Source organism: Oculina patagonica, chromosome 10 (assembly GCF_052425735.1).
Source record: "Oculina patagonica isolate OP01 chromosome 10, crgOcupat, whole genome shotgun sequence".
NCBI lineage: Eukaryota > Metazoa > Cnidaria > Anthozoa > Scleractinia > Oculinidae > Oculina > Oculina patagonica.
This window is the reverse complement of record NC_135767.1, coordinates 22656694-22670831: the sequence shown is the minus strand read 5'-3', so window position 1 is coordinate 22670831 and position 14138 is coordinate 22656694. Positions and strand designations below refer to the sequence as shown.

The 14138-nt window shown below is 40.7% G+C and overlaps 1 pseudogene across 1 annotated transcript; it reads right to left on the bottom strand.

Moving 5' to 3' along the window:
* Nucleotides 1-882: 882 nt before the first annotated feature.
* LOC144628878 (VWFA and cache domain-containing protein 1-like) lies at nt 883-10994 on the bottom strand (annotated as a pseudogene). The gene is made up of 15 exons (XR_013566295.1): nt 10546-10994; nt 8809-9396; nt 8127-8274; nt 7726-8031; nt 7006-7138; nt 6137-6410; nt 5570-5766; nt 5284-5364; nt 4772-5093; nt 4178-4366; nt 3684-4027; nt 3082-3229; nt 2634-2887; nt 2036-2205; nt 883-1780 (listed from the first exon to the last, which is right to left on the bottom strand). The product of XR_013566295.1 is annotated as a VWFA and cache domain-containing protein 1-like (transcript).
* Between the last annotated feature and the right edge of the window lie 3144 nt (nt 10995-14138).

The window sequence follows — 14138 nt, the reverse complement described above, 5'->3', positions numbered from 1 at the left end:
ATGGTGATTTCAAGTTACTGGCACAATAACTAATCCTACCAAATTATTGCGAGATAAATTTTAGATAAACGCGCAAAGTTTGGCAGCGTTTGGTTGAATCTTGAAAAAGTTATAAGCATCCAAAGTCAGCGCGGGCCTCAAAAGCCCCCCCCCCCCCCTGAATAGGTTTAAGTGACTGTTTTTCCAGTGATATTTACTGTACTGTACCCTGCCTTTCAAGTCAAAACAGATAGCTAATTATTAAGCGCCCGATTTTAAGCTTCTCAAGCTTCTCAAGCTTCTTGTTAGACTAAGCTTTTGACCTTGTTAATACAGCCAAAGCAAGAAAAAAATACATGTGTAGACTCTGACGGGCAAAATGGTCAAAGATTGCACGGTGATTATCAAAGCTTTCGTAGAATTCAGAATAAAGCTACTAAGGGTAATACTGTTCCATATGGATGCGATGCTATTTTTTACCGGGTTTATCTTGCACAGTGCCTTTTTTTGGTTTGCGGGAATGAAGTGCAACTTGGCCGATTGGCCCTGCAGAACGAGGAAACATGTTTCCAGAAACACTTGTAGCGCGCGCATGTTTTGCCCAATGTTTCCCAATTTTGCCACACACGAAGCGTTGTTTCCAGCGTCAATTTTTGTTACCAAGAAGTAAAATTTGCTTCTGCTACACCGCAGAGACGTTCCGTTTTTCAGCGCGGCATGGAAACATGGCAAAAGGAGAAAACAATTATGAAAACATGTTTTCTAAAACATGTCCTCTCGTTTTTCTAGGTCTAAATGCATTCTAACTAATAAGAAGCGACGATGTTTGTCCATTAGTCCACTTTTGAATAACACCAGTTGGAGGAAGCAACTTAGCCTTGGGCGAACTACATTGCGGTCGTGGTGTACGAGAATGATCTTTCAGGCAACCTGTGTTCAGCGGCGCGCTCTATGAAATGCATTCTATGTAGCCGAAAGGATCGAGAACGACAGAATCTTGACTTTCTCTATGTGAAAGAACCGGCCTGTTAGAGTCACATTGCTCTGTTGCTTTATCACTTGGTTGCATCACGCTTGTATCACACAAACTTCTTGGTTCAGAATGTGTTGAAGGTAAATTGCTATATTGGTGCTCTTCTTTCTCAGAAGCGGCAGGCGAGGAAGACGCCTCAGGCAGCCTGTTTGTATCAGAAGCAGGCGTTCCTGGCTTGTCTTCCGATTTCCTTCTTTCTGCAGTGATTGGTGGTGGTGGAATTATAAGAGAGCTGCGTTTCTTTTCAGGAACATCTGGTGGTTGGATGCCAGTAGTAGAAATGTTATAAGCAGCATGGATTGGCGAAGTGTTACCATCAGCAGCTGATATCCTTCTGTTCTGATACACATGTGTTGGTTGTGGATGGCCACTAGACTCTCTCCTTCCATTAGACACTACCCTTCCCTCAGGATATGATGTCGGAAGGGTCATTAGTCGAGGAATGACCGGTGCGGATACAGTGGACTGTTTCCTTGCAGGAGGGAGAGCTGGAGGTTGAACGCTCTGAGACCGGACTCTGACTTCATTATAAGGTGGTGGCCACTGAACAGAAATTACTGAAGGTTGACGGGAACGCCGTAATTCGTCAGGATCTTCATAAAACTCATCGGACCAGCCAGTCTCGGGTTCAGGTAGAGCTGCTACAGGGAGAGGTGCTGGCGGACGCTTTGTAGGATCTGCGTTTTCAAGATCGACAATCTCTTGCGTGGAAGGACTCATGTTCTTTTTAATGGGAGGTCTGCTTAAGTTACGGCGATGTTTTATTGCCTATAGAATCAATATCAAAAGGCATTCAGTATTTATACATTAATTCTAATTTAATGCCAGTAGTTCAATTAACAGTAAAATATTATACGTAAGTCGACGCACCCTTCAACCAATAAAGATGCTCAACATTTTCACCTCCATCAACGAATCACTGATAAAATTTAACACCTGCATTCAAGAAATTACGCGTTTAAGTCACAGGCCCGGACTGGTGTTAGAGATCACCAGGGGAAGAAATAACTTTTCTGTACTTACCAAGAACGTGATAATTACTATAAGAGCCACAGCAGCCGTACATCCAACAACAATTCCTGCAATAGTGCCAGTCGACAGACTATTGCCTTCGTCGTCTGCGACAAATGCGTTTTTGGAACTGTTTCGCTCAGGCCGATGTGGGTCTTCCGTAGAACACTTTTCCTGTTCGGCTGTAGACAAATAAAATACTCATCGAGATTTTTTTCAGGAATAGTAATCGAATTAGGTTATTTTGTGATTTGTTGTAACTTCATTTTGGCTGGTGCATGGAACGGCCAGTTAGAAATTTGAATACGGTAGAACCCCGATATAATGAAGAACCAAGAGCTGGTAAAATGTTCTATTGGCGTTTTTCTTCGTGTGATTTAATAGTATGGCTGAAGAACATCGTTCCTTATACCGATGTTTCTGTTTTAAAGCGGTTTGTTATATGTGGTTTGCACTGCGTACTAAAGTTTGATTTTCATATTATACCATACTTAAAGTTCAAAAAGTAGAGGAAAGCCCCGGCCTTGTAAAACAAAATCAACAGGAGGGCTTAGTGAACCATTCTCTCTGAAATTGAGGACAAAGACGTCTACAAGCTTTAAGGTAGTACCTTCTCTTCCTCTGAAGCACACGTCGGAACTGCCACAGTATGGTTCTTTTAATGGTACATCGTCCTTGTCGTTTTTACACCAATAGCAGCCAACGATGCCTTCGCACGTTTGTGAACTGTTTCTCTCGCTGCAGCGAGGATCAAAACATTTCTCTAATCCTGACATAGGATCGTCGCACTTCTTTTTAGGGACGGGAGAGCTGTGGTCGCTGGGCGGTTGTACCTCAGGAGCCGAGGGTGGGCAAATAGGAAGACTGAAAATAATGCAAAGCAAAAGAAGGGTTAAGAAACATATTTGACTTCTTACCTGCCAGCTACCCGTGACTGTCAAACAGGAGCTTAAAGGAAGAATTGGAGCTAATGTCTTTGTTCTTATGTTGTGCAAATTCTTAATTTTTGAAGAAGTATCTTTGTGTCGGTTTTCTGACACAGAAATAAAGAAACAAACCTGCTGTTGGGGAACTGACTGCGACAATAACGAAACTCCAAGGGGGAGGTGCAGGGGCATTCACACGTCAAGCCTGTAAAAGGACATGTGTTATCTGAAGAACACGGGCAGGCCTCTGCAGAGCAGAAGAGCTCTCTGACAGTAACTCCTGCAAATCCATAATAACAACTGAGTATTAGCTAAGTAAATGAATGACCGGCCGACTGGCTGACTGACTAACTGACGGACTGACTGACTGACTGACTGACTGACTGACTGACTGACTGACTGATGACTGACTGACTGACTGACTGACTGACTGACTGACTGACTGACTGACTGACTGCTGGCATCTCACTGACAACTAAGCAATTTACATACCTATATATGCATTGGTTCCTATTGTTTGCGCCGACGGACTGACCGATTAACCGACCGACCGACCGACCACTAGACGTTTCGGCTAGTACTTCAGTAGTAGTTTAAAACTACTGACAAAACTAAAGTACTAGCCGAAACTGTGGACAATGTTCAAAGAGTCAGTGATAAACCATTCAATGTGAATATGTCAACTTTTGACTACTCGTATTCGATATTTAAAGACTAAAAAGCGATTCACAAACCTATATATGCATTTGTTCCTATAATTTCCGCCAGCTGGTATTTCGTACATCTTGCACCACTCCTGAGCGTGTCTACCCCGCCTGGTGGCAAGTGGACTTCGTAAAAGCTTTGCCTTTGTATCTCCTCCAGATCACGACATTCCCTTTTTATCAAGTACCCTTCCTTGATGAGGTCTTCTGCCATGAACTTGTCCTTCTCCGTGATGTGCACGTATTCTACGTCCGATGCTGCCGCTGAAGGAAGTAAAAAATCCTCGTGCATGATAAGAAAGCCAGCACTGTCCATCACAAAGCAGGAATAGGTTTTTGTCTCTTTGCACTTTGGGTAAACCTTGGTGAGTAACCTGTTTAGATGTTTTTAAATAGATCAGCTCAAGGTATAAAAATAATGCATGATTTTGTAATCAATATTTTGGTGGTCTATTTGTCGTTATCGGTAAAGGTGTTACAATTGATTGGCAGTTTGCTACATGCATGCGATATGAAATGCTCACCTGTAGAAATAAGTCAGTGGAAAGTCAGCCCCCATAACACCAAGCACTTCATCGTTTGTGTGATGGATATGACTTGGTTCTCCACGAAATAAAGCGCGGCCAGCGGTAATTACGACTCCCGCTCCTGCCGTATCCAAATATGGAGTTGTAAGAGTGAGTGATCCCGTATGGGCTAATGCTGTATAATACCTAGAAAATAGAAAAACTACACGTTAAATAAGACAGAAATATAGAAGACCCACATAGTAATATAGTGAAAAAGATATTGGAAAATCAACTTTCTGACTGCTATCCTTTAAAGTGTCTACATCAAATAGTAACTCACTTTCGTATTCATGGTAACAGCCAACCAGGCTTTCTATTCCTGAAAATTCGCTTTTAGAAAGTTAATGTTGGTAACACTAGCTATACTTATTGTAGAAAAAATCCTTCTAAAACCTTCTCATACCAGCACATCATGTTTCTAGAGGCCTTTTCAAAACAACTGTTATAAATCAAATTCTTCGTTTATCCTTTTTTTGTCATGTAACCAGCCCAGTTCACTGAAAACTTGTACCCAATGTATAATGAGTCACCAACAGTACAATTCCTTACCAGGGTCTTTGTCTCGGGTCGTAACCTTTGGTATCCACAATACCTGGCGTTGATCTGAAAACTCCATTTGCTGTACCAATGTATCTCCAAACCACATATTCCGTGAGCTCTGTTTTGTCACGCAACCACAGGTCTTCCGCTTTCCATGTCGCAATCACTGTGTCCCGAATGTCATCTTTCAAACCAGGATTCTGTACTGCAGTTCCCGTGTCGTCTTTCATGTAAGCAGTTAGAAGATCCACATCGCCTTTTGTCTCATCTTTGCCTATATAGCTATACGGGTCTTTATAGGCTCCAGGAGCAAACTTTACCACAGTGGTATCTGTCAAGTAAAAATGCAATTTTGACGATTAGAGACATGGGATCGAAGGAAAATATTTTTCTAACGGCACGATGTAGGGGTACGAATGTTTTTCTGGGATGTTTGGGGAATATCTAGGCTTTTGCATTATGGTTTTTGCAAGACATTTGCTAACCACTGTGTTAATTGGTTTTAAGCAAAGCGTCCTCACCTTTAGCAGCATATACTCCAAAATGAGAACATGGCTTTTCGGGATGATTTAAGTCGATTCGGTGATAGTTAAACTTGTAGCCTGTAAAACAACAACAATGAAATCACATCAGAGATAAAAAGTTAAGTGACAGGAGAAAAAAAAAAAGAAAATAAAAAAAAAAAAAAAGAGGGACGGGCCAACCCAGGCCGCTATAGAGGTGTTCGTTGAGAAAGAGTTACTGTATACCAAACGAATTGTCAACATTTCCTAGATCTTCTATGATTGGTGTCCTTCTAAAACTTACCAACAGGAATTTTAAGTGGGTTTAGTTGATCATTAACGTGAGAAACTGGCACCACTACACCAACTGAGAAATCAATCTTCACCAGTGGTCTCCAGAAGTATGTAGAGTTAACTTCTTTCACTGTTACTCCTTCCTTTTCTTTCCCACCTCGCGGCAAAAATCGCTTAGCAACGAACGTTTTGGAACCGGCTTGCCCCCTAGAAGAACATCAAAACACAAAAAGTTAACTATTTCCGAGTTTCAGAGTTGAACGAAGCACAGTGTGAGCTTTGTCCATAACAAAACACGGCTAAACGATCCCGGACTGGGCTCATGTCTAGGTGGCTTGATCCAAAATCCAACATAATCAGGCAGCATCGCCTCCCACTTCAAGAACCGTTTTAGGGGAACAATGAATGGCATAAAGAAGTGAGTCTGTAAGGCCTGGGCCAAACGTCGAACTTCACATGAGTCGAACCTAATGCAAATGCCCAAATGCTATTGTTTTTGGTCATTTGCATTAGGTTGACTCAAGTGAAGTTCGACGTTTGACCCGGGCCTAAGAGTAATCTTTTCAAAATAACATACTTTGTTATTGCGTCAAAGACCTCGTCGAACGCTACCTCTGCCTCCAAGGTCCTGATGTCCAGAAACACAGGGTCCCCGTACGCGTCGGTTGGGGCTGGTAGAAGTGGGTGGATTAGGGTCCTTCCAGAGTTACTGACCATAAAAGCATAAGTACTCTGGCCTTGATTAAAGAATGTTATGTCGGACAATAGGTCGTCTATGTTGATGTCAGTGCCTGCTACGCCAATGAACTTTCCTTCATGAAAACAAGGAAGTGTGATCGACATCAGAAGCCCTGAAAAGATAAAGTGTGGTAATTAACTTCTGCAGTTCAACAATTAGTCGGTATAGGAATGCTGTTAGTGCTGATTATTTAGATACCTTGAACATTCTATGGAAAAAAAGATAAAAAAAATAGCGATACTCACAAGCGGTGAACCTTTTCCTTTTTGGTTATTCTTTTCAGTTTCATTTTAAACGCTCGTTCAATTAGTTGGGAACTGCACTTTTGTCAAAGGTGGGCCCCCCCCACACCCCGCCCCCCCACTTTTCAAAGAACGTTCTTAAACTTTTGAATTCCTGCAAGGTATTAATTTGCCATCTTCAACAAAGAAACAACTAATGTAGCTCCTAAGATGAGCACTAATACACGAACTCTTGGTAACTTTTCTTTTCGGCATTCTTATTCATAATTTGGTGATCCATATTGCAATTCATATTCCTTATTGGGGCTGAAAAACTTAAACCTTAACACTCCACCGTCAAGGTTGCCATTCTTCAATTGTTAACAACTTTTTTCCCTAAACACGGTCAAGCGTTTTAGAGAACAGAGTGTGCCCACTATTACACAACACCCTGGGAACCAAATACTAAATACACGTATGGCGCACCTGTTCCAAACGCATCGAGATACGGCACAGACACAATTGGGCTGTCTTGCTCTCCCAGTGCAAAGAAATTATAATACGTAGCCATTTTACTTCTTAGGTTTTTGACGTCTGCGACAAAGGTGTATCTTCCAGGCTAAGGAGATAAAGGAAGCGATGATTCAGATTAAGTGGGCATGAGAAGATAAACACGCATCAAATAGTAAAGTTATGTTAGATAAGATTTAGTTGAAATAGTAAATGAGATTCATTATTAAAGAGGTTAATCGATCAGTTGAAGAGTTAAGCAGTATACACAACGATAATGCAAACGTTCGGTGACGTGTCAGCAACCAGGATCGAAACCCAGAACCTCTGAAATGATAACACCCCTTCTTCACCACTACACCAGCAAGTTGATCAGCCAAATCTTGCCCATATCCCTGTCCCAAAGCTAAGCAGAATCGATGTAGCTTAGGTCTTTTAATCTAGACTTAATTTGATTTCCTCTATCAGAGCCTAGTTTCGACTTTCGACCTATATATTCTAGTCATAGTCAAGCGCAGATATCGCATGGTTGATGACGAAAAACGAAGTTACCAATGATGGCTTGACGGTTTACAAATCAGCAAAAGCGCGTCCTAAAATCGTTCCAGGTCTCCCAATATTTGTGATACTACAAGAAGCGATCTATGATTCAACTTGAGCTAGTATTAAATATAATTTATCATATGTTTGCATTACCGTGATGTCTCCAACAGAGGCATTTGCTGATACGTTATATTTTGCTGTGTTTTGTTTAGCGATGTCTTCCAGAATTCCTCGATCGACGTCACCAAATCCATACGTTAGAATGATGACAGAGTTGTTGAGCTCAAAGTTTCTATCCCTTATGGTCTTGAAAATTAGTTCCACCTTGGGATCTGAAGGTTTCCCATCGGTCATAAATAAAATGACTCTCTTCTTGGTTTTCCCAGATTGTCATTCGAGAGATTGAGCCTTTCAGGAGACGGAAAGCTTTTTCAAATCCCAATCTGTATTGGGTCTGACCTGTAAGCAAGAAAGAAATGCCGTAATTACCTCAAGACACTCTAACTCTCAGCAGCAAACATTCAAGAATGATGAAAATTATATTCGTTTCTTACCTTCGGGCACCAGCCCATCAACATAACTCTTCATGCTCCTGATATTTGTAGGGATTGCCAGAGCTAACTGTTCACTGTAACAGCGGCTCAGTTTTCCTCCAACGTCGCCTGGGGTTGAAGCCTCATTGTTGAATGACACAATACCAACCTAAAGAAATCAAACAACTGATTTAATTAATCAAATTTTGCAACAAACAGTTCTAGTCGTAAAATATAAGTTCCCCTTTTTGCTCGGTTTGATCGAAGAAACGAAGATCCGTCTCAAAACTATCCAAAAATGATGTGAGCAAATACTTATTACTACACCAAACAAAGAAGGAAAGTATTAAATTAGTGTAACGTCCCATTGGCTGTGGCCTCGGACCGTTAAATCAATACTTCTGACACAGATTCTTTCCCTACGGTCCACTCGCACTACAGATAGAAGCTTCGAAACGATGGTTGGCAGCCCTGTTGTTCAGGCTGTCGTACACAGCTGGGCTAGAGACTCTGTGGACCCAGAGTATGGCTCTTCATAATGTTCAAGCAAAACTTTAAATTGTCTTCCTTTATGGCATTCCGCAGGCAATTTAACGCAGTCTTTTTTAAAGATCTAAAATATTTTTTGATGTTTTGACGCCTTGTGGCTTGAATATTTTAGGCTGCAGACTTGGATCTTTAGTTGGACCCATGTCTAACCTACCTGGTCTTTTGGGTTCAAGGTATCCAACACTGTTTTTGCAGCCTCTTTAGCGTTGTAGAGTTTATCCCCAATCATAGATGAACTTGTATCGATAACAAGCACCACGTCCTTAGCTTCCGGGGTGGCAGTTTCGACATAAAACGGTCTGTATCGAGGATCGTATTTGTCACATTCCTCTTTGTCGTCAAACACTGGAAAGTTGGTCATTACACCTTCCTCAGATCCAAAGTACTGCCACTTGATAAATGGATACGTTCTCGAGATGTCTTTCATCTCGTTTAAGACGTTCTCGTCTAAATGGACTGGGTTTGGAGAAGCGCTACCAGAAATCTTCAAGCAGACATTTTTCAGGTCCACTCTAGAGTGAAAGCGTTCATCGTACTTCAGTGTCGATTTGTCGACATTGCAGCATTCTGTTTTTGGTGAAGCGTTTGCCGACCTGGCGTACGAGTCCTCAACTGCTTCCTTAAGGCGTTTTGCAACCTGAAATCTTGCTTCAAACTTGTTAGAGAGTTTTACTGCTAGTTGTGGGGTGATGTCCTCTCCTTTTATTGTCCGCTTCTGGAACTGAAGGCTGTCAAAATAATTCTGAAAGATAAGGAAAAAACAACATTTTTGTTTAAATATAATCACAGGGAGTGAGCCATGTGCAAAAGCCAGTCATGCACGGATTCACTTCCATTTATAGAGATGTGCAATATTTAAAACACAATGTTTATGTTGTTTCAAATCTTATAAAACTTGAGAGCATCGTGTCTGGTAAAGGCGTTGCAAAACTTTATTCTGAACTCCACTAAAGCAAAACCAACTAAATATAAAAACAGTTAAAGAAAGGAAGACTGGTATTGCTAAAGCGGCAGGTTATAAAATAAAACGGCTGAAATGTGCATGGATGATGCAAAGAGGAACTCGTTCGTGACACATGACTTCCGCGAGGGCCGACTCATTTAAATTAAGTTAGTACAGAACAAAGAAAACGATAAATTGCTTAAATTTTCCAAAATAAAATGGCAAATGGCAAATTTAAAGGAAAACTGTCTGAAGCCGCTTGATCTTTTCGCGATAGTTCAGTTTAAAGTGCAAATTTTGAACTGAGCCAATACGTTGGTCAAATGGGGGTACATCTGAGCGATATTGATGCACACCCTTTAAAGAACTTATTAAACATTTTACCCAAACGTTTAGGAAAAGAGACTAATGTCGCGAAAATGGGCATTAACTGTCGTGACCCGTAAGCCGAAAGATAGCGTTTTTCCATTTGCTACCTATACATTCCACTCTCTCTAAAACGGACACCGTCGGGACCGGCTCCAACTGTCCGTCTTAGAGGTGTCCGTGTCGGGAGTTTAGTTACAGTAAATGACTGAGAAACGGCGGGACGACCAACACCGGGTGTCCGTCTTAAGAAAGGTTGACTGTATATGCCATTAACATCACCCAAGAAGACGAACTGAGGCGAAACTAAAGCTGACATTATTCACTCTGACTTACACCTACAATTTTCGGAATGGATTATAGCATTTGTGCTAAATGAGGAAAATAAAGTGACGGTATCTGAAAGTCTCTGCTTCATAGATTTCCATCTAAAACCGTAAAAGTTAAAACTGTATATAGAACAATCCATTTAAAATCCTTAATAATAATGAGACGGAAAACATAAAAAAAGACATTTGTAGTCCTTTGCTCAACTTCCCCCTTTAGGTATTACTGAATAACTCAGGTTCTTTTTATTCCCACCTGCATCTCATCCACTCCAAGCGCATCCCTGGCAAACGTTTGCAGCTCCTTTCCGATCAGAGAAGGATCTACGAGGCTTGCACCAACTTGGCTCAACACCATTACGCAAACAGAGAGTAAAAGCATGACGGAATTTTTCTTTTTGAGAAGAACTATTCTCCCATCCATCGTTGCTCCGATCCTAACGCTTCCACGCCAATGCGGTATTAACGCCTACGTATCCAAAAACTAGTTTAAATGTCCGATTGGAAGAGAAAATACTTCGTAAAAATTACTGCCAATTGATCCCATTATCGCTGGTCAGTGGAGCGTCCAAATGACGCACGTAAATCACGTCCATGGCCAGTCTCAAGAGAAAATAAACTTCCTTTGAATGTCATAACAGCTTTAATTTGATTGTGATTGTCCTTCTGTTTACTTAACAACACACGAAGCAAAACTCTACAGACAGTTAGTGACTATTATACCAAAATAACAAAAGATATTGCAATGATAACTTTGGAAAACCCTCCCAAGCGCTTAAGTAAAAATACTAGACATTTAAATATAGGTAGCGCTTACACGCAGTAAAGGCATCTCGGCTGAAACGTTCAAGGTGTTGAAAAAACCCACGAAATACATCTGCAGGTGTTCTCGATCTTCATCACAGTTTTAAATAATGAGTACGAAAAACTGAAATTTATTATATATTCAGCAAAAAATATCATTGTTTGAGTTGACTTTGTGATATTAACATATCTGTGGGGAGGATCTAGGGGGAGGGTGGAGGGGGGGGGGGGGGGAAATAATCTTTCAATACAACTGTCGTGTACAACAACCGAAAAAAATATTGCTTGTTATCGAATGCTAACAGGAACTGCGAGTTTTTTTCTAAAAAAAAATACTACTTTAACGCCAAATTTGTAAAGCTGATATACATGAAACTTTGCACGAAGTCAATACACTGACAGTTTAATGATAGCAGCCAACTGAAATTAAGAGAAAAATTGGATGAGTTGACGTAGTGCGTATCACTATAAGTTAGTCAAGCAAGTAATTTCTATTTAGTAATTAAAGAGTCTGTTTTCTGTTTTGCATCCTCAAGATCAGTTTGATAACATCAAAGAATATCCTGTTTATTTACTGATCCCGTATATGTAAGATCAACACATTGTTTGATGAAAGGTAGTAACCGAATCGATGTTCTTGCAGGCTGCGATGGATAAGAATCTTTTAATATCTATCAATGTGCGAGTAAAGCGATCTTAAGAAGAGTTTGATGACTTGTTTGAAATAGGTTTGCAAAAATTCCTGACGTCAAGGATGGTATATCGGCCTGATCTATTTAAAATATAAGTGTTCACGTTCAGGGAGACATAAACAATTTGCGGTTTTAATGAAGTCAATATCACACAATCACGCCCTTTAAAGTAAGAAAAGTTGTTTGTCTAGACGATTATATCACTGTCTTGGCTTTTAAAATCAAATGACGTAGTACTGCTTTAGTGAAATACCGGATTTTTTTCACCAAAAAAATATCAAAGAATATCTTTAGGAGGAAATCTAAAATATAAAGCGATAGCATGTCACGACGTTATTTCAATAAAGATATTGAGGTATCAGTATTTCAGAAGCAACTGCAGCAAAGCGTACAGTGAATTTACTTTTGCTTCTCCACTCTCGAATACTCAGCAGCAGCCGATATTACTCAAATCAACATAAACGTTTACAACTTCCGTTTTCTAGTCGTCTCATTCAAATTATTCGTTATGTCAGTTTTAGCTAGGTTAAATCCGTGCTCGACTGCAATGTACAACAATTAAAAGGGGCTGTATTTTTTAAAACCTCCCACTCAAATTCGGGTCAAAAAAATTTTGCTTAAAACTCTGGCAACTGGAAGACTTTACCGAGGCTAGAACTAAAACAGATTTAGTTTGTTTCAAAATGATGTTCTGGCCGCGTTAGAAGCCATTAAGTATTTTGCCCCTTCGGTTGAATTCCAATACTATTCGATTTTTGTTTAGTTTTCAGCATTTGTCTGCAAAAGTTGAAAATGGAGTTACGGGATCTTCTTGTTTTATTAGGAAGTTTCCAGAGTGTTTTTAACTTTTTAGTGAATCATCGACTCTGAGCGAGCTGAGAACAGTCTGTTCTAACAAGATCCTGAATGCTGGAATTAAGATCGAAGGGGTTCTTAGACCGTCGAGATCGACGAGACAAAGTTTGGCGCCAAGAGAAAGTACCAGAGAGGGAGAGTATTGGAAGGTCCGTGGGTGTTTGGAGCCGTGGAGCGTGGGTCTCAAAAGGCGCTACTCTTCCGTTCCAGATCGTACAAGAGCAACACTTGTTCACCGTCTAATTACAACGCACATTCTTCCCGGATCTGTCATCTACTCTGATCAATTTTCCCCTACATCCCACTGAATCAGCTTGGATACATACTCTTGTCGGTGAATCACTCAGAGAACTTCGTCGATCCAGACAGTGGTGCACACACCAATACTATCGAAGGTTTGTGGGCTTTGGTGAAAAAGAAGTTGAGGTCCTTGTCTGGTAAGTTACTTAGATGAGTTCGTCTGGTTCAGAAACTTCCCAGGAGACAGAGAATTTGACCAGCTGCTGGAAGAAATCGTGTCGGTCGACGCGTCGGCCAACCCGTTCACCGACGCGTTGTCTGGATCGGCTTCTTTGTACATTCCCCCTTGTTTATAGTGAACCAAGGCTCAAAACCACGGCCACCTTTTGAGCCAAATATAGCGTATCGAAAAATCAGTTCAGAGCTCAATTCTTCGAGAATCAGACAATAAACTGTCCAAAGTTGGTATTTAGTAACAAGATCGAGATTCGACCAAACTTAGACAGTTTATTGTCTGATTCCCGAAGAATTAAGCTCTGAACTGATTTTTCGATACGCTATTTAGCTCGAAAGGTGGCCATGGGTTTACATGGCTTTATAAATTTGGTTCGCTATAAACAAGAGACTCGACCGATACAAGCCAGATCCTCAAGTTTGGAAGGTAATACCTGCCTTTTTGTTGGAACTGAATTGGAATTCAGCCATCTGGAGGATTGGAAAATGCATGGCAAAAGGTGGAATGAACCCGAGGTGGAAAGCAGGTGAGCTGTATTAATGAAAAAATGTGCTCTAGTGGCTCGATTTTGAAATAAGCAAAAATGTCGTTATTACTCGCACATGTGCTAATACAAAAGGTCATAACTTTCGAAATACTGAAAAAGTACATGGGTTTTTGCATATTTTAGCCGAAAAAGGACTACACTTTTCGGCTGTGTAGAGTAGAGTTATCAGCTAGGTCCCGAAATTGAAATATTCGCTTTTCAGCCTTCGTTCGATGCCGATCAGAAGTGGTCATTATATCCTTGATTTTGCATTTCCAGATAAATCGAAGGGAAACTTGCTACTTTCTTAAAAAACTAAAAATGTTTATGAACAAATTGATATAAAAGTTGTCGGTGTTCGATGCAAATGAAATATTTTACAGCGGCTCGAAAATGCCTATCTTTTTAATTTTCCAGACGTTGCGGCGGGCCTGAAGGGGCAAAATATTTAATATTTAACGCGGCCAGAAAAAACATTTTGATTCAAATTTAAGTTC